We start from the raw sequence: 23,983 nt of genomic DNA on the forward strand, positions 1-23,983 counted from the left end.
GTGTGAGCGAAGAAGTCTTTCAGTTTCATGCAATGAGAGTGGCACAGTCCTCCAGTTCCAGACGGTGGGAGCAACCCAGTCCTCCAGTTTCAGGAGGTGTGAGCGACGCAGTCTCCCAGTTCCAGGTAATGTGAGGCAACGATCCAGGAGCCACTGGAGAACTCGCCCGACACAGGAACTCACTCTGCCGACCCATCAAGCCGTCCGCTCCAGCACCGCGGCAAACCCGAGGTCTCCTTGCCTCCCCACCAACGCCGCTACCACTCCTCCTCTACCACGGCCGCAACCACATGCGCAAGTCGCAACACCGCCACAACATCACTCCACCTGTACCGCAGGATTACTACCCGGCCTTGATTACTTACCAATATTTTTTTGATTATTCTCCGACCCTGATTACTTCTAAATATAGCAAGATCATCCCCGACTCGGATTACTTTTACATCCTGTTGGATTACTACCAGACCCGGATTACTTCTGCATCCTGTTCGATTACTTCTTTGATCTCGTAACAAAATACCCAAAAACTCGTGGGTTATTCCTCGACCTATATTCCTTTCTTCTAACGCTAAATTCCTTCATTGTATACTGCCGGAAGCTTAACCAATTACCTTCCATTCTACTGCTGAATTACTGGATTAAAACAGTCCCAGATGAACGGAGGATCAACACCCATGCAACGCGCGTGGTGGCGGCAGACGAGAACAGTGTTGCTCATACAAGCAAGCCAGGCAGCAGTGAGCCCTACACCCTTAGTCGCGGGCTGATGTCCAGGTGACCACAACGACGCCAGATGTAGAGAGATATAGATATGGCTACAAGATAAGTTATCATTCGGTTTTTGGAGACAATAAGAACACTGAAAATGTGATGTGCGTTCAGATGGTTGCGGCTGGAGCGGGCCAGGCGGAGGGAGCGAGGGAAGGGTGTTGCAGGCCAGCAGGTCTCCTGTACTTGCCTCGGCCGTAACAAAGACAAATGGCCAGCCAGCAGCTTCCCCTCGCTCTCCCCAGTGGCAGTGGCGGTGGTGGTGTTTGTGGAGGACCGGCCGTCACCTCTCCCTACCCTCCTCCAACACTTCTTAAACATGTGTCAGGATACAGACAATCATATAATACCAACATATCGTCACTATCTAAACGAGGCAGGTCATTTCCTCCCATCAGCTCTATGTAACTCTCTTCATCAAGATCACTCACTCTCCGCCTAGGTCATATGTGCTACGTTTGTCTGCCTATCCTTTATATTGATTTTCTCCTTCCATTCAATCACCGAGCGCATCTTCCAAACTGGTTCAGACGAGACACGAGTCCCTCGTAATGACTCTTCAATATCTCGAGGAGATTCGCTCTCTGAGCCAAACTTAAGACTCCAATGTCAGACCATGGAAGGTCATTAGAGCTCCACCAGTCAACAGAGCTCCGCCAGTCAACAGAACTCCACCAGTCTGCTGAGCTTCGCCAATCACCCCAAGTCACACATCGGACACTCGACCCTAACGCCTCATGAGGCCAATCTATGAATCGATTTACTGTTTACTCATACATCGATTATTTTAGGGTCAGGTCACAGGACAGGCCAATCAAACCTAAGGATCGTCACCTCGCGTTCTGAGGTCGTCTCGGAGTGCTCAGGGGGTCGTAAAGTCGTGCCGACTTATTCCCAAAGAATACAGAGTCGTGTCCTTACACTAAACACAACCATACCGTCCCAGTGCCATCACAGTATTCCCCCTAGCGACTCCACCACAGACAACCCACTCGCTCTCGACAGACACCCATGTTCTATACAACCTTGGTCTTCCTTCCAACAACTTCTCCGATAGTTATAATAAAAACTCACAACCACACACACACACACAGACCAGAACCTTTGATAATAAAAAATATATATATCTCCGCCCAATACAGAGAAGAACCCTCCCATCGCGTGACTTATCAGGCCGCTATCAGTAGAAAAAATGCTGCGAGGGGAAAGAATCTAAGGGAAAAATAGGGACAACACAGTAACATTGGGTCTTCTGATTCTCCACCATGACAGGAGTTTCCCCCTGGTGCACAGACGTTGCCTTTGAAAAAATATATTGCGATAAATTCTTTGGCGCCAAGAACACGTAAACAAGAGAGCATCACAATTCAGTGCGCGATGACTTCGGCGACCCAACTCCATACGGTTACATCAAGTAACCCTTCACTCACGTCTCGCCGCTGCTTTTCATTAAACGACTTCGTATGTAATAAGTATATCTGTAAATCATAAGAAAAAACTATGTATATAAAGGGTAAAGGAACACCAGAAATTTCCAATAAACAGAGAAATACATAGGAAATTGTTGAGACAAACCGAGTAAGTCTTGTGTGAAGAGATGGCAAAAGGCAGTTCAGTTACGAAGACAGTTTGAATGTGTACCCGCAGAAACCACCACAATAATGAGTGAAGGAAGGAAGAAAAACGACCCGAGAACTAACAAGAATGAATGCACAGTGTGAGGGGAAGGAGGATTATGAGTAATGCATCATCATCTTACGATCCCGGATGAGCTCCCGCGGCCCTCTAGCGGGGAAATTAAAAGTTACGGATCAAAACAAACTATCTTGAGAACAGTTGCCAGGTAGCGTAATACCCCGAGTGCTGCAACTCTGGATGGCGACGTGCACCGTGCGAGGAGAGGAAGGAAGGTTTGGTGTATCCTACAAAGAAGAACTGGAAGTACAACGAAATAAAGAAAGACTACAGTTATAGAAAACGTGTTGATGAAAACAGAAGACGAGAACGAAAAAGCACAAGGGGAAAAAATATAGGTATATATGTATACTATGGAAGAGGACATGATGGAAATGGGGAAGCGAAAACAGAAACAGAAGAAATATGAAAGAAAAAGGATTAACGTGGAAGAACTCGTTAAAGGATACATTGGATCACGTGATACTGTTATCGACAAAAGCGTGTAGAAAACGGTCGGTGCGGATGTGTGTGTGTGTGTGTGTGTGTGTGTGTGTGTGTGTGTGTGTGTGTGTGTGTGTGTGTGAGTGAGGGGTGCCACAAGGGGAGCCTTTGTTAGTGAGGCCTCAACCGTGCTGTCTGACAGAGGGCACCAGAGTCTGGAGGGCAAACACACACACACACACACACACACACACACACACACACACACACACACACACACACACACACGTGTTTAATGAGTTGCCACAATGTATGACAGCAACAACATGGCTTTCACAGCCTACACAACACAGGCACGCCCGGCCAACCTTCTACCAGCCTACAAAGACACACCAAGAGAGAGAGAGAGAGAGAGAGAGAGAGAGAGAGAGAGAGAGAGAGAGAGAGAGAGAGAGAGAGAGAGAGAGAGAGAGATAGGCGTAGTCTGTCTCGGGGTGCATCACCAGACCACAGACCGTCGCCCGGACGGATGGCTTCTCGCTCTCTTGGCCTTATAAACCCTCAAACACGACCTTACGATCTTTGGGTACGATGATGGCCTGACCTTCTTTCTAGCTTAGCCATTTAGAACAAAGTCAAAGGTCAGGCTATCATATCTAAGGGCCGTCTATCACTGTACCGTCGTGCTTAAAGGTCTTACCGTCGTGCTCAAGGGTCGTACCGTCGTGCTCAAAGATCGTACCGTCGTGCTCATGGGTCGTGCCGTCGTGCTCAAGGGTCGTACCGTTGTGCTCGAGGGTCGTACCGCCGTGCTCGAGGGTCGTACCGTCGTGTTCGAGGGTCGTACCGTCGTGCTCGATGGTCGTACCGTCGTGCTCGAGGGTCGTACCGTCGTGCTCGAGGGTCGTACCGTCGTGCTCGAGGGTCGTAACGTCATGCTTGAGGTGCCTGGCATCGACTAGTGGCAGAACGTATATGCGGACGCCCCAGGCCACCCCATCCCACCCTCTGCCTCGTCTTGGTTTATCTTCCTGGGAATTAATCTGGCCGGGTTTATTGGATGGTCCGGGTAATGGATGATCCAGGGGCCGGTTAATCCGGGCTTCGGTGCCCGGAATTGAGCGCTCAGTGGCTTCATCCCTTGTTTTCATTACCTCGCACATCCGGACTCCAGCCAAACACGCACCGGCTGCTTTCTCCATTATAAGAACCGGTTTTATTTTTCCTTCCTCCGCCGTTTCTTACGGGTCGTGCACCAGCGATGTTTGCTGAGGCTCCTAGGGGATAAATTCAAGTATGAACTCGCGGGGTAACTGACCTATACACAGAAATAAGTACCAGAGAAAACGACAAACCCCCCCCAGATTACGGGGTCCCACAACTTGCCACACCCCAGAGGACACCCGTAGATCACGGGGGTGCTACGAGGTGCTACCCCCTGTAGCAGCAAGAGCGTGTCGGGGGTTGACTCAAACACATCCCAGAGCCAGATGAACTGTGGGGGGGGGGTCATTAAGGCGAACTCCCAACGATGCGTCGATGGAGGCAATTAGGAACAGCAGCTGGTAATTAAGGTTTACAGCTCCTCCTCCTCCTCCGCGAGATCTGTGCAGATCCTGTTTCTCTAAACTCTTTTCTATATGACCAACAAATAGTGATAGCTACTACTATTACTACTATTACTATTACTATTACTACTACTGCTGCTCCTGCTGTTACTTCTATCATTACTACTGCTACTACTTTATTACTCTTACTGCTGGTGCTGCTGCTACTATCATCATGACAACTACTACTATACTACTACTACTACTACTACTACTACTACTACTACTACTATCACTACCACTAATATCACAACTACGGTTACAATTCATACACTACTACTACTACTACTACTACTACTACTACTACCTACATTAAATTCACCATGAAAAGATTAATATTTTCTTTGCAAATTAGTTCATAATTGAAGTTTTTTTTCCCCCTGAGGCTTTCCAACGCCTCGCTCTAGGGTAATGATACCAGAGACTCTTCGCTGCCAACAACTTCACCAGCGTGTCATACATAACACTCGCTCACACCCTCTCTGCCTCTCCTCCTCTTGAGGTAAACCAGTCGTTACGAGCTGTACGAATCCCCTGAGCACGGCGGTACGACCATCAAGCACACGACGACGGGTGCGACGACGACTCTTGAGCACGACGGGACGACCCTGTGGGTATTATGGTGGCACGACCATTGACCTTGAGGATGAAGGGTCAACAATGTAACGTCAGTCGTCATCGTAGTCGCTGTTGTCGTGGTGGGCGACCCAACGACGACGACGACCACCACCACCACCACGACCACACTGGCACGACAAACGTAACTCATCGTTCGCGTGACCCAATCGCCACCACCACCCTCCACCACTTGGACCACGATGAGGTCGGACCCACACCACTACCAGGCAGCGCCACCCACCGCCACCCGCCGTAGTCCAAGCCAGATGACTCTATGATGACTGACAGTTACCACACCAGCTAGCTGACCACCCTGCAGAGGAAACGCCGCCCGCAACCATTACTTCAATACCGCCGCCCACCGCACGGGTGGGAGGGTGGGCGGGCGGGCCGGGGCCGGGGAGCCGAACCAGTATGCCACTGTGATGCGGAGAACACTGCGTCTGTATCACATCGTCAGGGTGAAAGTTATACGATTTCATATAACATTTTTTCCTCGATAACATCATGGCCTCCTTTCACGGTGTCCCCCCAACCTCATTACTTTCCATTCGGTTGAACTGAACGTCATCAACCAGACATCTGAGCAGACCTGGCCTTGTCCACGTCCCTCTGTGAGTCACATTACTCTTAAGCTCTTCTATGTCAAAACACGTCTTCAAATAAACACACCTCATCACGAATCTTTCACATTCGCGCTCCGGACCTCCCGTCACACACCTGAACTTGACTTCGACACTCATAAATACACAAACAGGACCAGAGAAATACACACGTGTGTATAAACCAGATACACACGAAGTCCACGACCCAATCGTCAGACTAGACCTTCCACAGACCAGCACCTCTGTGGCCGGGGTGTGCCACACTTCCCGCTGTGAGACGACCACAACTACTCCCCAAGGTCTCCCCATCCTCTCCCAATTGCCGCCCCTCTCCATCACCCCTTCTACCCAGTCACCCCAGCCACCGTCCTGGACACAGTAATGAGGTAACACTGGGACCACACGCCTGTAATGGCTTTGGCTGGCCAGATAGGGAGAGGCTGTTGCCTAACACCTCAACTCAACCCCACTCTCCCTACATGTCCCTCCTCCACCATATACCGATATATCAGAAAATACTAATACAGGCGATATTCCTAAGGCCACACCTATGTTATCGACCATGGGCGCATTCCTACACTCACTGCCTCGATTATCTTGTATCCAGGGGACCTTGTATTACCCATGTATCCATCTGACAAGATTCCCGGAGCCTAATTCTCTTACCTTCCTTCCCTCCCTCCCTCCTCTCTCTCTCTCTCTCTCTCTCTCTCTCTCTCTCTACCCTCGGGGACCTGTGACTGAGCTGGCGCAGACCAGACGCTTCACTCGACCTAAAATCAAAGTCACCGATTTAATCCAGACGACCAGCTTCACCTCTAGAGCACGAGGGTACGACCCTTGGGGCACGAGGGTACGACCCTTGGGACACGAGGGCACGACCCTTGGTGCACGAGGGTACGACCCTGGAGCACGACAGTATGAAGCTAGAGCACAACACTACGACCCCTGAGTACATGGGCCTGTTCTCTTACTTGGCCATTATATACATATATATCAGTCAGTCATGACCCTATGTGTCCGGGTGCGTGTCTGGCTATTCCCGGACTGCGTTGGTAATGCGACACTGATTGTTTTTACGGCCTCCCTCGCGCTGCGCGGGTTGTGGAGGAGACTTATACTCTCCCTCCTCCTCCTCCTTCTGCTACTATTGTGGGAGCAGACGACCCCCTGCCCGCCTCGCTCCCACACACACACACACACACACACACACACACACATAGAGGAGTAAAGGCATGGTCCATAATATCATACAAGGTTAACAGACGGGGGACAACACGAGTGGAATACTCTCTCCCTTTAACACACACACACACACACACACACACACACACACACGGTAATCACAAACTGATTAAGTAACGGCATCGGGTTGTTGTTGTTGTTCTGCTGTCGCCTTGCTGTTTACAGTCGATGTCCACGACCCAGACCCAGATGGGGACGCAAACAGGGGAAGACGTCAGGTGGGACCAGTGCTGAGAATAGTTTACATGTGAAGTAACGATTAGATGAACGCAGAAAACGTGGGTGCTTATGTGTGACGTCATGAGCAGCTGGACACAGAAAACGTGAGCGTTTATATGTGACGTCATGACTACTTGCATATAAGAAAAACGTAGAATGTTTGCACTGTGACAGTATCACCTTGACACAGTTTAACAAGATATTCACAAGTAACGTCACGATCACATGAACAAAGAAAGAGAACGTGATGTTTACAAGCGACGTCACATGGGGCCTTTAACCAGACCCATAAAGGTCAAGCCAAAGGTCGGGCCATCATACCTAGGGGTCGTGGCAAAAAGTAACAGTAGGGTAAACAACACGACAAAATACAGGAGCTGATTTTGGGAAATTCTCTTCAGTTTTTCTCATCATACAACGACAGTGTACCACACCATGTATTCGCAGCACCTTCCTCAAAGCATCTCTATGAACCTTATCATATGGTCTCTCCTTATCCGCTTATGCCGCAAACAAACCCTTCCTGTTTCAATATGTATTTCTCACCTACAAATTCTTCGAGGCAAAAAATACAGGCTACAGACAGACAGACAGAAGGCAACTGTCTCTACTCGCTCTCCCTATTATCATTTTCCTAATGTACATTATGAGTACGACCCACTACTATTCTATCCAGTTCTCCTCCTCCCTGATTTAGCCAACACCACCGCATCATGTGTATACAGCCATCCTCAAAATGATGCCCACATTGTATCCGCTCCTTTGTCAGCGAAGCCTTATGACTGATGGAAACAGTGAAATTTCTACTGGAAAAAGCGCTGGAACTCAGTGACTGACAGCTCCGGAACATCCAAGAAAAAGACTGGCCAAAACCTCGGGAAAATCTACAGTTACTCACTATGAAATGATCCTCAGTAATCTGGATCAAGTCTGTCTCCACCATAGATCACAGGTTTGGCAGAGTGATCACCTCACGCGACACGAACACATCCTCACCCCTCACAACTTCGTAAAAGTATGAAACACGTTTAGTTCTCGAGATCTCTGTGTCATGTGGACCTCAGCATCTGTCTCTAGTGGCCCAGTGTATAAAACATCATGGCCGAATTAGTACTGCTGCCTTCCAGGCCAGCTTGGGTATGGCCACAATCCTGGCCAGTCCAGACTTGGCCACACCACCGGAAGGAGCAGCGCACCAGCAGGCCCTGGTGGGCTGCGGGCCACACTCCTGGCCAGCACCCACCACCGTCCCTGTCCGTCTCCCACCTGCGGGCCACACTCCTGGCCGTCTCCCACCTGCGGGCCACACTCCTGGCCGCCTCCCACCTGTGGGCCACACTCCTGGCCGTCTCCCACCTGCGAGCCACATTACCGCCCCCAGGCGGCACATTCACATACGCCACATAAACCTTACGTATTGCTCCCTGGCCACGTAAAACCTGGCCCATTTAAACAGCTGCACCAGAGTCCTCCTTATACTAGGATAAACTGGTTTAATCCCATCATGTCTTTATCCTGGAACCTTTTACGGCTGCAGCAGGTGTCTCCAGGGGCATTAACGTGTCTGGCAGAGGTAGCTTTACAGAGGAGAATATAGCGGTACTTGGGAGCATGATGATCCTTAAAGCCCTCATAAGCCCCCCACACACACATACACCAGACCGCCCCCTCCCATCCCTGCTCCCCTCCTGCAGTGCCCTACACATACGAACACACAACAAAACAACTTCAAACGCAATTTCTAAAGTAATTTTTCCCCGATTTTTCCGACCGGTCCAGAGCCATTATTTCCTGAATATCAATGAAATGGAAGCCACTTTGCGAAGTCATCGCAATTCTGTTGTACATCTCTCTAATCTGTAAACATATTTCGTCCATTCAATTCTACCCTAAACACATATATTGCCCCTTTTTTCCCGTTTTATTTAAAGCGATTCACAATTATTCTTCTAGTAATGAGTCTCGGACTAACTCTATTAAGCCTTGTTCGTGGACTACATTCAGACAAGAGAGGGATAGGTATAGACCGATGGAAATTATTTAAGGATAGGCCAGAACACGGAAGGATAAGCCATATTTATTTCAAGCCGCAAGATCCCGGGCAATGAAGCCGATTCGTCCACTTGGGTGAGACAGATTCGTTTCAAGGTGGTTATAATCATAATCCACCCCAAATGAATGAACTATTTCGCCCTGGGGAAACAGACAGATTCGTTTCGTGGGATCAGATCCCTTGAAATTGAAATGAGTTCGTCCAAAAGGGGAGGAGAAATTCGTTTCAAGATCCACGACCTCTCTCGAACCGAATGAAGCCGTTTCGTCCGCGGACTCGAAGTCGTAAAAAAAACCCTCCCGCTCGTTCTACGGTGCTCACTTATCTATGGGGGTTCCTCCTACCCACCTCATGGGAGACTCCCACGGCCACCTGGACACACCCATCCACCCACCAACCCGGATGTAAACAGGATCTTTACAGCGTATGTATCACATTCCAGTGAGCCATCATCGGCTCGACTCGCCGGACTGGCTCGGTCACCGGCCGGTCGGACGGCAGGAGTAAAGCACTTCACTAAATACATATTGCCGTCTGAGGCTTAATGGGACACCACACCAGCTGGTGAACTTACCATCTGGGGATGCAGCGGGGACGTACACCACACAGACTAAGGAAGGACAGCAAATAAGACATATGGCAAGAAAGTACACTCCATATATGAAGTACTCCGGGGAAGTACACTGTACACAACTGGTAAGTACACCAGATACACGAGGGCAGTACATCACATACACTGGGGGAGTAAGTCGCACACGCAGTAGACCTTTCCAAACGTTACTTGTCAGAGTTACGACAGGAAACCCACAACAGTTGTCTTCACCACAACACTGCCAACAACAGAGTAACAGAGGACCACATCCTCTAAATACAACACTTCCCCATCTGGCCACAGCAAGCAAGCTCTGATAGGTGTAGGAACAGAGTATCAACCTACCTCCGAGTACCTACGACGAGATAAAAGAAGAAATACTCTCACAGCTTTCATCATTATCCCAATAAACAGAGTTCCCTGGCTTCATCATCCCGGGCGGGAGGCATCACCAGGCCGTCTTTTCTCCTACAGGTAACGTAATAAGGACACCCGCTGCGAACTACTACGGCTCACCCCATTCCGCCGTTATAGCCAGGCGTTACCCGCAAAACGAAGCGAGAGGAAGAAAAGACTACCTAGATGTTTGGTCAGTGGCGGCACGTTCACACGCGCGAACTGGAAAATAGAATACGGAATGACCTGCACTTATCTAGGTCCACAAAAACACACGGCATCTAAAACAGAGGTTTGCCTTGATAACACCTTCACACGGGTGTGTATACCAGGGGTCTATCAACTCCCTGAGATGGACGGTACGATCCTCCAGCACGACGGGGCGATCGTGGGGCACAACGGTACGACCCTTGGGTATTATTAAGGGCCAGGTCAAAGGGTTGTCGTATCGTCGTGCAGGAAGATCGGATTGCCGTACTCAAGTGACCGAATACCGTCGCCATAATCATGACAGAGCATAAACCTGGCAGACACTCACGCGAGTCTGGGAGGAACTGACACACACACACACACACACACACACACACACACACACACACTCACGCGAGTCTGGGAGGAATTGACACACACACACTCAGGGAATGGCACACATACACACTCACATGAGTCTGACACTCATCAGCGTTTTTCTGAGGGTCTTCGTCCAACACACACCCAGGCCTCTACAGAAGACAAGGTTAAACCTACCTACACACTAACCCACCTGCTGGAACTTGGCTGACGCACTCACTCCATATCCTCCACAATTCACCCACGTACTACCGATGACACACACACACACACCCTACAAACCCCACAGCTTGTGCCCACACACAATCTAACCACCCAGCTGCAGCGGGAATTCTAACTGACGCACTCACCCCACAGCCCCCTACCCCCGCCCTTCCACCACCACTGCTCACGGCCACCCCTCTACACCGGATACGACAATCGACACTCCACCGTCTCGACAAGGCACTACCCACCGTGTCAGAGGAACGACAAACAACCCGGTATAGTCTTCCCTCTGCTTTCAAACACCTTTCGCCCCCCCCCCCCCCTCTCTCTCTCTCTCTCTCCTTTGCACTTTTAACAACCTCTTCCTCACCCTCCGCCAGCAGCGGAGGCGACACATTTCACTGATGCTACGTGGTGAGGTGTGATGCCGAGTTGGGGGTGAGGTGAGGAAGCTGGCGGAGCTGCGGGACGTGATTGTCTCCCCTGCTCCACCTTGCCTTGTGGGGTCCTCTCGCTTCCGCTGTCACAGGATCGACTCCTTGAGCTTCATCGACGGTAAGAAGGATCGCGACGGTCAGACCCTGCTTTGGAGTGCGACGGTGCGACTCTCGAACACGACGGTACGACCGATGAATAATACAGTGCGATACTCGAGTAAGAAGGTACAATACTTCAATACGACAGTACAATACTTAAGTACAACTGTGTGTGTGTGTGTGTGTGTGTGTGTGTGTGTGTGTGTGTGTGTGAGAGAGAGAGAGAGAGAGAGAGAGAGAGAGAGAGAGAGAGAGAGAGAGAGAGAGAGAGAGAGAGAGAGAGAGAGAGAGAGAGAGAGAGAGAGAGAGAGAAGCGAACAAGTCAACATTAAGTCAATTGTGTTAGCTGGTGTTGCTCGGATGAGAAACAAACACTCACCCCCTCCCCACCCGGCCCCATCCGCTGCCCCTCCACACAAACACACTCACCCCGACCTTGCAACCCCCCCCTCACCTCCGGAAGCACTAAGCCCAAGTCATCATAATAAATCAATAGGAACAACTCTTCTACCACGAGACAAAAAAAGAAAATATATATATATATGAGACACCTTCACTGAATCCTGAACCATGAACCAACGAGGAGGAGGAGGCTGTTGCTGTGTCGCTGGCTTATCCCAGGTAGGACGACGAGGGGCTGAGTGAGAGCACCTCTCCATTATAACCCGTGGGAGGATAGGTACTCCTACGTTCTCAACAGCAGGCACAAGGCACTGGCCGTGATCTGGCCCTACGGTGCCACTAGGTGACGGGGAAGAGTTTTGTTGGTGGTGAGGGGTGGTGGTGGTGAAGGGTTGTGATAGTGGTGTAGGAGGGTCGTGGTGGTGAGGGACTGCAATTGTGATCTGAGAACTGGCCATCATCCCAGGTGGACGTCATGGCCGGTGAGGGGCTCTGATCTCTGTGGGTGGTGAGTAAAGTGATGGAATTGACTGAAGTGAAATTGGCTGGCCACCGTCAACAGCCTCCACCGTCTGTGCCACAACGACACAGTCTCACCGTCTGACATGCAGCAATGCAGACTTGACTAACACCAGCATCGCTTACTCTGGTCACGTCACTAACGCTACATCGCATCGCCAACGGCGTCACCTCCACTCGCGATCACCAACACCCCTCCAGATCACCAGTCATCTCCCTCACCACCGTCTTCACTATCCCCAGCTGTTCCATCACTAACCACCTCACTATCCCCGCCAGCTCTTCCATCACCATCATCTTCACTACCCGCTAGCTTTCCAATGATCACCATCTTCACTATCTTCAACACCCTCCCCCCTCACAATTTCCTGCCATATGCAGACGACCCCCTACGAAATTATGAGGAACCTGCAGACAGAACTGGGATGTTAATGGGTCTGCTCCAGGTGGGCCACCCCCCCCCCCCCCTGCCCTTCACCATCGGCAAGGCCTTCTAAAGTTCCCCTTTCCTACCCTCTCTCTCTCTCTCCATTGGCTCAATAATAATGGATACTAATGGTTGTCCCACGGCAGAAAACCTCGTCACACACTATCTACTTTTATCTGTCCTTCCGATGTACTGTCCGCCAGCAGACAACTTCGTCACTGACCATCTGGTCTGCTGTTATCTGTCCTTCTTCCCATGTACTGTCCTGCAGCAGACAACTTCATCTCAGACCATCAGGTCTCCTGTTATCTGTTCTTTGCATGTTATATACAGTATCGCACACAACACACAGCGCTTATCATGGAACCTCTTCGACTAAAACCTCTCATTCTACACACAAACACACACACACTTACACACGCAACCCCTCTATCACACACTGTCTGTCCTGATACATCAAGCAACATGAATGACAACCAGAATGTCATAATGATCCATTTCTAGATCCACAATTCTTTCTTTCATTTTCACGATCCACGTCGTCAGTGATCCTCAATCGTTCGTCTTGAGCGCGTTTCTGATGCGTCCTGCTCCACAGGTCCGAGACAATCTGTTCGCACAGCCTCTAGAGGTGGGAGTACAATAAGGCTGCTTCTCTTCCTCCATTACCATACAAAAAGAAATCCTATTGTCCAGGTCCTCCATCTACTACAGTGGTTACGTCCCTAGACACCCGAGCCCCAGGAGACTGAGCAGCAGCTCCTGACGGCCGCACAGCAGCTGCGTAAGGGCCGCACAGCAGCAAGAAGCCGCTGCCGCCACAGCAACGACAGCAGCGTCAGAGAGAGGGAGAGAGACCCGACACACAGACGTCCGTCCGCTCACCAAGGCTCACGCAGACTGGGAGGGCAACGCGACCGGGGTCCCACAGCTCGCCGGCCCGGCCTCTGCTGCATGTGTGTGTGTGTGTGTGTGTGTGTGTGTGTGTGTGTGCTGCCCCTCGTCAAGCGGGGCCCCCACAAACACCCACCTCACAGCCCGGGCAGCATCTCTATGTACTTGAGGTTCCCTCCTCACTCCCCTCACTTGTGGGCTGATACAGCAAGGACGATGATTATATATATATATATATATATATATATATATATATATATATATATATATATATATATATATATATATATATATATATATATATATTGATGCGTTAATTTAATTTCATCTTTACACATGACATGTAAAAAGGGCTTGTAACGTTGCCACGCGTGGAAAGCGAACCTCTGTGTCAAATGTAGATCAAAGCAGTTCATTACACCAGCACACACACACACACACACACACACAAAGTTGCTGTTGAATTACTAACACCTCGAATAACTACGAAAACAAATATTTTGTCACTGTCATATGCCTGTGGCTGACTGCCATCACCCATGGGGTACAGCCCTTAAGCCATTTAGGACGATGGTACGACCCTTTCAGCATGACGGCCTGGGGTCAAAGGTCACGGACCATCTCGACCTCAAGAGGTGCCACTGGACAGGAACCACAGACGGAAATGTTAATACAGGTGTTCAGATAAATAATAGGTGGCTGTGCTGGGACAGGTGTTCAGGTAATTATCAATTAACAAAGTCAGGTGTGCCGCCAACACACGTATTCAGGTAGTAAATGCTTAACAAAGGCAGGTGTTTTAACACAGGTGTTCTGCTGCTTACTCATTAAAGAAGGCAGATGTGTTAACCCAAGTGTTTAGGTGTTTAACACAGGCAGCTATGTTAAGCCAGGCGTTCAAGTAGAAGCTAAGATGAGCAACAAAGCGGAGCCTAACAGAGCAACAGAGCGGACAGGGTACGGAGGAAACGAACCAGGGAAACAGGTAAATACTCTCGAGGGTTTAGGTGGGTAAACTATGGTAAACTCAGATACAGTTTACCTTAAGATGTGTACAGTAAACTATGACAAGGTAAACTGGGTAAGAGATGGTGCAGTAAACCATCGGAAGACAAGGTACAGTAAACTATGGGTAGGAGAAGGTACAGTACACAGTAAACTCAAGAGTACGAGACGGTACCGTAAACTAACCTTGTGAAGCATACCTAAATATTAGGCAAACCCAACGAGAGTACAATGACGTAAGCTAACCAACACCCTACATCAAGAGGGTATACATAAGAGGAGGTAGACGGCGGTACACCAAGGAAATGTAAACCACAAGCAAGTAAAGTGCATCTGCCTTACAGCAACATCTACGTGGGTCACCGCAGAGATGAATGGCGAAATATACCCAGAGACAACGACACGCAATATCGTGCTCCAGCTTCACTCTGATATCTTGGATACGTTAGCTGCATGTCAATATCTTAGACGACTTAAATACTCGTAAGATGTGGCCTGGCCTTGATATCTTACTTGCATTTTGATTTCTTATTCGCCTTAAAGGTTATAAATCGTACTTTGCCTTGATATCATAACCCTTCCAAAGGTTATATGTTGTAGCCTTGTTTCGATATCTTAGTCGTCTTAAAGGGTTGTTAGCTGTAGCCTTACCTTGATACCTAGTACACCTTAGCCTTATTCTGATAATCTGAAAGCCTTAGCTTTATAACCTTACAGCTTGTAATAAACCCATACCAGAACATCATAATTAAACCCGTCTGGCCTAAACCACATGTACTGTGTTAAACCACTGCTTCGATCACCCCACCCCCAACCACTCGAACTAAACTAATCCCTCATGTGCCTTAAACCACCAACACACGTGAGGTCACTCGGATGAGTGGAAAACAAGCAGACTAACCAAAAACAGAAGATTAATAAGAAAACAGTGACTAAATGTGAGATAATCAATACAGCGAATTTCTGCCTTACTCTTGAGGGGCGACGTGTACACACACACACACACACACACACACACACACACACACACACAATCATCACCAGTGACTTCCCCCTCTTTTTATGTCATTACCCCCAGATGAACTTTGGAATGAGGCGATCCCGGCGGTAAATAGTTCTTTATCACGAATCGGAAACGATCGCTTCCAGGGAGATAAAGACACCCGGTGATGACGTGGCCTCGAACACAGCAACGTAGGAAGGCCAGAGAAACAAAAGATAAGAATTAACACAGCGAGGCATTACGGGCACGGAACCCCACGATAAGAATGAACAGAGCGAGGCATTATGGGCACGCAACCCCACGATAAGAATGAACACAGCGAGGCATTACGAGCACGGAACCCCACGATAAGAATGAACAGAGCGAGGCATTACGGGCACGGAACCCCACGATAAGAAGGAACACAGCGAGGCATTACGGGCACGGAACCCCACGGTAAGAAGGAACAGAGCGAGGCATTACGGGCCACAACCACAGGAAGGCAACAATCGTAGCCGGCACGAAGAGCTGGACGGCAGACGGCAGTGTAAGCAGATGGTGCACACTGAACCCTGCGAACCCTCTGACCTGTGTGGCTCAAGTGCGTTTGTCACTCAAGACGTTCTTGTGCATTAGGGTGCGTGCGTGCGTGCGTGTGTGCGTGTGTGTGTGTGTGGGTGTGTGGGTGTGTGATTATAGCAAGGAAGGTACTTAAAAAAAAAAAAAACCCTGTCATCCACACATTATTCTCATGCGATTACAAGACAGACTGCGGCAGAGAGAGAGAGAGAGAGAGAGAGAGAGAGAGAGAGAGAGAGAGAGAGAGAGAGAGAGAGAGAGAGAGAGAGAGAGAGTTTATCCCAGGAAGGAAAATTCAATTAGCCAGCTACCAGAGGATACTTTTTTTTTCTTTTTTCTTTTCCTCCGCCAAAGCAAAATACCTTCAACCCGAGCCTCCAACCCGACGACCCAGCGAAACTACACGGTGAGGCAAATCCTTATCTCGGCCACACAACTTATTCATATGAAAACAAACTTTCATTAAACACACACATACACACACACACACACACATATATATGTTAGAAAGGATCACAATTTTGCGCGTGACCAAGATATTCCTATGTTTCATTTTCCCAGTGGACACATAGGAATATATATATATATATATATATATATATATATATATATATATATATATATATATATATATATCAATACTTCGCTTATTTTCAAAGTGGGGTTTTCTTTTTTCTTTCTTTCTTTCTTTTCTCTCCCAGTGGGAAACAAGCTCTGGAATGAACTTGTAGAACGAGAGTCCAGCTGGAGTGGGAGGAGAAACACGGCCGGACTTCAAGGCCAGAACCTCACCAGCACTTTTCTTGACCACCCACATCTGTGGACTTCTATAACATGACATAAACGTCTGTGTTTTTACGGTAATTATTACATTCACAGTTATGAGAGGCAAGTGGGGGACGGAACTGCTTTTAAACACAGTCTACACCTCTCCACTTAAGCAAAGAGCCACACTTACCTGACGTGGAAACCTACCCACTGAAGAAAACTACATCTGCGCACTTTATATCTTAACCTACCAACTTATATAGCTACATCTGTCTACTTATATATCCACACAAGTAATCCCACACACGTCAACACTTCGAGTTCATAAACAGCTGACGGTATAATAATGATGATGATAATGATGATGATGATGATGATAATAATAATAATAATAATAATAATAATAATAATAATAATATTAATGATAATAATAATATTATCATTATTATCATTATTATCATCATTATCATCATCATACCAACACAATCTAATACAAACTAAGTCACACACGTCCACTACAGGTACATGATACATACCTTCTGCACCCATCTAGAGAAAATCACATCAAGAATCGTGCACGTCAACTGCGTAATGATATAATAATAACTTCAAAACACGACGATACAGAAGGCACAACACAACGATACAGAATGCACAACACAACGATGCATAATGCGTTCTTCTTATTTTCGCCCCTCGTCAAGCAGACACTTCCGCGCCCCGACTGAAAACCGTTATTACCGGACCGCGCGTTCCCTTTAACCCCCCCCCCCCCAACACACACACACACACACACACACACACACACACACACAGCGACGTGCAGCGCCACTAACAGCGCACGGACGCACGCCCGCCGATGTACAGTGATCGCTCATTACCGTGACGAAGACAACGTACAATGCAACAGCTCACCGCTGTGTCAACAGCTCCCCTACACACACACACACACACACACACACACACACGGTTGGACTTCCGCCTTGCACCACGCTGGTTGATGGTGGTTATAAAAGCCCTTACATCAACCTCTGACCTGACCCTTGAGCAAGGAGGGATGAGGTCAAAAAACGACGCCCGCGCCTGGTCATCGTCACCCAAGGGAGGGCCGCACGTGCCCTACCGTCGCGCTCTGAGGTCGTAACCCGAGAGAGAGAGAGAGAGAGAGAGAGAGAGAGAGAGAGAGAGAGAGAGAGAGAGAGAGAGGCTATTAAGGTCCAATGGCCCTGTCAAATGTCCACCTGGCTGGCCAACGCGTGTGGTGAGGGGAGGATGGTGAGGGGATGTGGTGAGGGGAGGATGGTGAGGGGGGTGAGGGTGTGTGAGGTATTTCTTCCACTAGACGTCAACCGCTGAACGGTTGCCTCGGCGGATATGAAGAGGCGATTACTGTGGGCGTGATGGCGGCAGCAGCGGCACCGTAGAGTCTCTTATAATGACGGGTGTGCCCGCGGCGAGTGTGGGAGTGGCTGCGGCGAGCGTGTGAGTGCCCGCGGCAAGTGTGGCAGTGCCCGCGGCGAGCGTGGCAGTGCCCGAGGCGAGTGTGGCAGTGCCCCTGACCACGACGGTAAGGTCCCTGAACACGAAGGCAAGGTCCCTGAACACGACGGTAAGGTCCCTGAACACGACTATAAGGCCCCTGAACACGACGGTGAGGCTGTTGTTCTAGCGAACTCCTCCGCCAGCCACCCATCCACCTGACGACCCTCCGGCAGGTAATCTCAAGATGGCGACATAACTTCCACCAGATAAGATAAAACTCCAGGAGCGGGGGGTCAGCAAATCTCCGGCCATTTATCTGGCTGGACGCCCCCTCCCCAACCCACTTTCCCAGGGGGGCGAGAGGGTGAGGGAGGGTCACCGCTCGTGGAGGGTCGTCGCTGGACAAGGCGGCGGCTGATCCGAGCAAGGTCGTGAGGCAAGTGACACAGACAGAGTCATCCAACACCACAACCAGCGACACTACTCGTACCACCACCACCACCACCACAACCTCCCAAGCACCGCCACAACCACCCAGGCACCGCCACAACCACCCAGGCACCGCCACAACCACCAAGGCACCGCCACAACCTCCCAAGCACCGCCACAACCACCCAGGCACCGCAACAACCACCAAGGCACCGCCACAACCACCCAGGCACCGCCACAACCACCCAAGCACCGCCACAACCACCAAGGCACCGCCACAACCTCCCAAGCACCGCCACAACCACCCAAGCACCGCCACAACCACCAAGGCACCGCCACAACCTCCCAAGCACCGCCACAACCACCCAGGCACCGCCACAACCACCCAAGCACCGCCACAACCACCAAGGCACCGCCACAACCTCCCAAGCACCGCCACAACCACCCAAGCACCGCCACGACCACCCAGGCACCGCCACAACCACCTAGGAACCGCCACAAATCGTCCTCCATCACCAGCCAAGCCAATCAACCCCGGAAGGTCAGAGGGCTGCTAACTTGGAACACTCCCCGACACACAAGGAGCTGGTGGACAGTTATAAGGAAACTTCCTTTTTTTTTTTTCCATCTGTGTAGAGATATTAGCGAGTGACACGGAGGCAGCAGGAGCCCCAGGTTCCCAGAGTCATCATGCTCCTTTAAAAAGTAGGACAGGATTCTTACGTGGCCATAAGGTTATTAACACGTATCTGAAACACTTCAACACTGTGCAGTGGAGGAGGACGTGGGAAGGACGGGGAAATGAAGAGCTGACGATGTCTACGACGAGGTCGTCTGCTAGAGGGCAGCTACGGCATCCCACATCCCTAATCTATATAGATGGAGATACAGACGTAAAGAAGAAGGCTTCTCCCTACACACCACCAACTCCTTCATTATACCTAATTCATCATCCTGATAATTTTTTCACTAGTTTAGTATCATGCACTGATAGTAATGTCTCATACATCAAGGACTTAAACGAGTGGAAGGAATTTCGACACGATTCGAAAACAACGGATAAAAAAGATGAAAAAAGAAATATGAATCGTACGAATATAAATGAAGGCTATCATGCGGCTGGTAAGAAACTGGTAGGAGGCTGGTTGGAGGCTGGTAGGAGGCTGGTAGAAGGCTGGTAAGAAGCTGGTAGGAGGCTGGTTGGAGGCTGGTAGGAGGCTGGTAGAAGGCTGGTAAGAAGCTGGTAGAAGGATGGTAGGAGGCTGGTAAGAAGCTGGCTGAAGCTGGTAGGAAGCTGGTTGGAGGCTGGTAGGAGGCTGGTAGGAAGCTGGTAGGGGGCTGGTAGGAGGCTGGTAGGGGGCTGGTAGGGGGCTGGTAGGAGGCTGGTAGGGGGCTGGCAGGAGGCTGAAAGCCAAGAGGAGGGAAAGTTCGTGACCTAAACAAGACCCGGCCAGCAGGGCGCAATACCAGTCTGAATGAAGATTAATTAAAAGTTGTTAATGAGTTCAGGTATTTGACAGAAGGCTGATCAATAATGATGATGGAGGGAAAATTAATATTCACAAATAAATGCGCATGCACACACACACACACACACACACACACACACACACACACCAGGGAGCCCCACGACATACACACACTAAACACACACGACAACCAGGTCTGCCTCCTCCTCCTCCTCCCACAGCGGTAAGCGGCGAAGACGACCCTGGCTGGAACTCACGGGACGACACATCTGTCAAGGAGAACACGCTCGTACACATGTCGTACAGTTTACACGTATTTTTCAACCTGCGACACCCCGGTAGGTAAACTCCTTATCTACACCACTAAGGAAGGTAGACTTCATCTGTACCCCTACGGTTGGTAAACTTTATACACCTGCACCACTGCGGTAGGTAAACTCTACACCTACACCACTACGGTAGGGTAAACTCTATACACCTGCACCACTACGGTAGGTAAACTCTACACCTACACCACTACGGTAGGTAAACTTTACCCCTGCACCTCTACGGTAGGTAAACTCTATACACCTGCACCACTAAGGTAGGTAAACTTACACAATCCTCATCAGTATCTATAAACAACACATCATCCATCGACCACAGCGGTACACAGCGTTCTAGAGCACCACACAGACTCCCATGACCAACGCAGCAAGTTTGAAACCTTGTCATCCCTCGTGACACAGATCAGCTGTTGTGTTGTTGACGATGATCAGCTGTCTGGTTACGTCACACAGTGAAGGGCGTCAGGCATCAGCTGACTATACACACACACACATACACACACACACACACACACAGCCTGAATATATCGAAACTATCACATATCCATACTGTGTACATAAGTGACATACCATAACATCAGATGATAAAATGAATACAAATATCGGGAATATCGACTCAAGTTATTACCAGTCAAATAAGGGAGATAAAAATATCAGGTACATCGGGTAGAACATATAAACAACAATAAAAAAAAAATCAGAGATATTGGAATTACAGATCAGGACGCGTATACAACTGGAAATGACAAATACCAAGCCCCGACCGTAAAATTAAAACCTAAAGTGAATAAAAACGGAAGCGCTTTCAACCACTGATGGAAAACATAACAAAAAAAAACACCCATCGGCTCCACGGCCATCATGCATTCATACATGCAAAGTTATTCATTTTTCACCAGCATGCACAATGAATAACGATGCAGATCCCGAAACTCGGGAGAGAGAGAGAGAGCTGGGCGGTTTATGATGCAGAGGAAAATAAATCACAACCTACAAGGTAAAATAACATTCTCCCTGGCGCATTAATTCACCCCCAGCCTCAGAAAAATAAGGGCAAATGATAACAACAACAACAACAACAACAATAATAATAATAATAATAATAATAATAATAATAAATCAACGACGTAATTAAACCCATGATCTAAAGTTGTATTAAAGACAAGACGGCACACAAAATGAAGCAGGGTTTAACATGGCGTTCTTGCGTCTCGCTCTGAAGGTAGAGCACCAACATGGCGGCCTTGTATCGCTTCAGGAGACAGAGAACCAATATGGCGGCCTCGTATCTGTTTAGTAGGTAGAAGACCAAAATGGCGGCTTTGTTTATGTCTCTTCAGCGGGTAGAATACCAACATGGCGGCCTTGTGTCTCTTCAACAAGTGAGACATAGAAAGAAAAACAAGAAAAGGAAATGTGTAAGAGAAATACGATGAAATATGGGGGAAAATCATAAATCTTGAAGAAAAGACTTTGGCAGGATGTATGTGAGATGGGGAGGCCATAGGCCAGCACCTGTGATGGGAGGGGTGACCGTGGTGAGGGAGGGGAGTGGACGACACCGAGGGAGGGGACAGGAAGAGACAGTCACGCCGCAGTTAAGCTTTAAGCTGACAAAAATAACCCGGAGTTCAGGACACTGTCGCTGGCTGTGGGTCAGACGTGGCGGCCATGTTGGTCCACTACCTCCTCAGGAAACACAAGGCCGCCATGTTGGTCCACTACCTCCTCAGGAAACACAAGGCCGCCATGTTGGTCCACTACCTCCTCAGGAAACACAAGGCCGCCATGTTGGTCCACTACCTCCTCAGGAAACACAAGGCCGCCATGTTGGTCCACTACCTCCTCAGGAAACACAAGGCCGCCATGATGGTCTACTACCTTGTCAGTAAACACAAGGCCGCCATGTTGGTCCACTACCCAGAGAAGCAGATGGTTAAAACAGAGAAGGCGTCGTGGAACGGTACGACCACCCGGCTAGTCAGAGGTAATACACAAGCAGGAGACAACACCGCTGCTCCTCCTCCTCCTGGACGACTTGCCAGGACTCACGCGGGAAGTCAAGAGATGAGGATTAAAGGTGAGGTGGAGAACGAGGGAGAGAACTCCTACTGAGAAGGAGGAGTGGGATGGAAGATAGGGAATGAGATGGAACCAAGTGACAGGCACTCCTGCCCACGCAGTTTGGTAGTGTGATGAAACAAGGAACCGCTGTTGCTGAAACGTCATGTTGGACAATGTAAATATGTCCTCTACCTACTCCACAGAGGAAGCATCATAAAGCAACGTTCCTTCCACTGAGGAGGAGGAGGAGGAGGAGGAGGAGGAGGAGGAGGAGGAGGAGGAGGAGGAGAAGGAGGAGGCAGCAGTACGTGTGTGGGAGGTGTTGCGGCGACTGACCCAACATGACAGATCAACCCGCAGTACATTAGATAATCCATGACCTTTGACCCAGCTCCTCCCCCTCCCTCACACCAGCACTCCATACGTCCCGTTCCTCACCTTTCTGTCTCATATTCTCATTTATCCTGTACTTCTGACCTCTCATTCCCTCATAACTCATCCTTTGGTCTCTCTTCCTCTTTCTAATTTCCTCTATGAGTCTAATTTTTTTTGATCCTCCTCGTCTACTTATCATCCTCTAGCCCTTCACATACCTTCCCATCCCTTCCCTTCTCCTTATCCACCTTGTCTTACAATCCATACCCTTCATCTTACCTAGCCACTTTACGTATCACTCTACCCCCTACCCGCCACCACCAACACCACCACCATCGCCGCCAGCAGGTTCCCACACTAGGGGCACGACCGACCCGGGGATGCCAGCCAGTCTCGTCCATTGTCACCACCGCTTACGTACTGCTCCTGGCTCCACTCCCGCCCCGCCCCGCCCGCCCCCGGGACAGCCGCAGGAGCAAAGAGGAATAAGAGGAGAGAGAGAGAGAGGGGGGGGGGGGACGACAAGAACAGAGGAAGATGAAGAAGGAGCGGGTGTGAGACAGAACCAATGGGAGCCACACGGTCATTCTGTTCAGCGGAGCAGAGCAACACGACATGATCTGTTGTTGGTGTTATCAGGGAGGTAATGTGCGCGGAGGAGTTCCCATCATCAACGCGGAACCTCTGGCTGTGGTGGAGTTCCCACCACCACCGCCGCCACCAAAACA

The 23,983-nt window shown here is 49.5% G+C and overlaps 1 protein-coding gene across 4 annotated transcripts in view; it reads right to left on the minus strand.

Moving 5' to 3' along the window:
• Positions 1-23,983, minus strand: part of Lrrk (Leucine-rich repeat kinase) — a 330,029-nt gene that overhangs the window by 188,116 nt on the left and 117,930 nt on the right. The window contains exon 1 of one of the 4 annotated variants that reach the window (XM_071690283.1): positions 13,741-13,784. The exons of the other annotated variants lie outside the window; for them this stretch is intronic. The gene's annotated coding sequence lies outside the window, so the exon portion shown is untranslated. Of the gene's footprint in view, positions 1-13,740; positions 13,785-23,983 lie in introns of those variants that run through there. 4 annotated transcript variants of the gene reach the window in all.

Source organism: Panulirus ornatus, chromosome 48, assembly GCF_036320965.1.
Source record: "Panulirus ornatus isolate Po-2019 chromosome 48, ASM3632096v1, whole genome shotgun sequence".
NCBI classification, from domain to species: domain Eukaryota; kingdom Metazoa; phylum Arthropoda; class Malacostraca; order Decapoda; family Palinuridae; genus Panulirus; species Panulirus ornatus.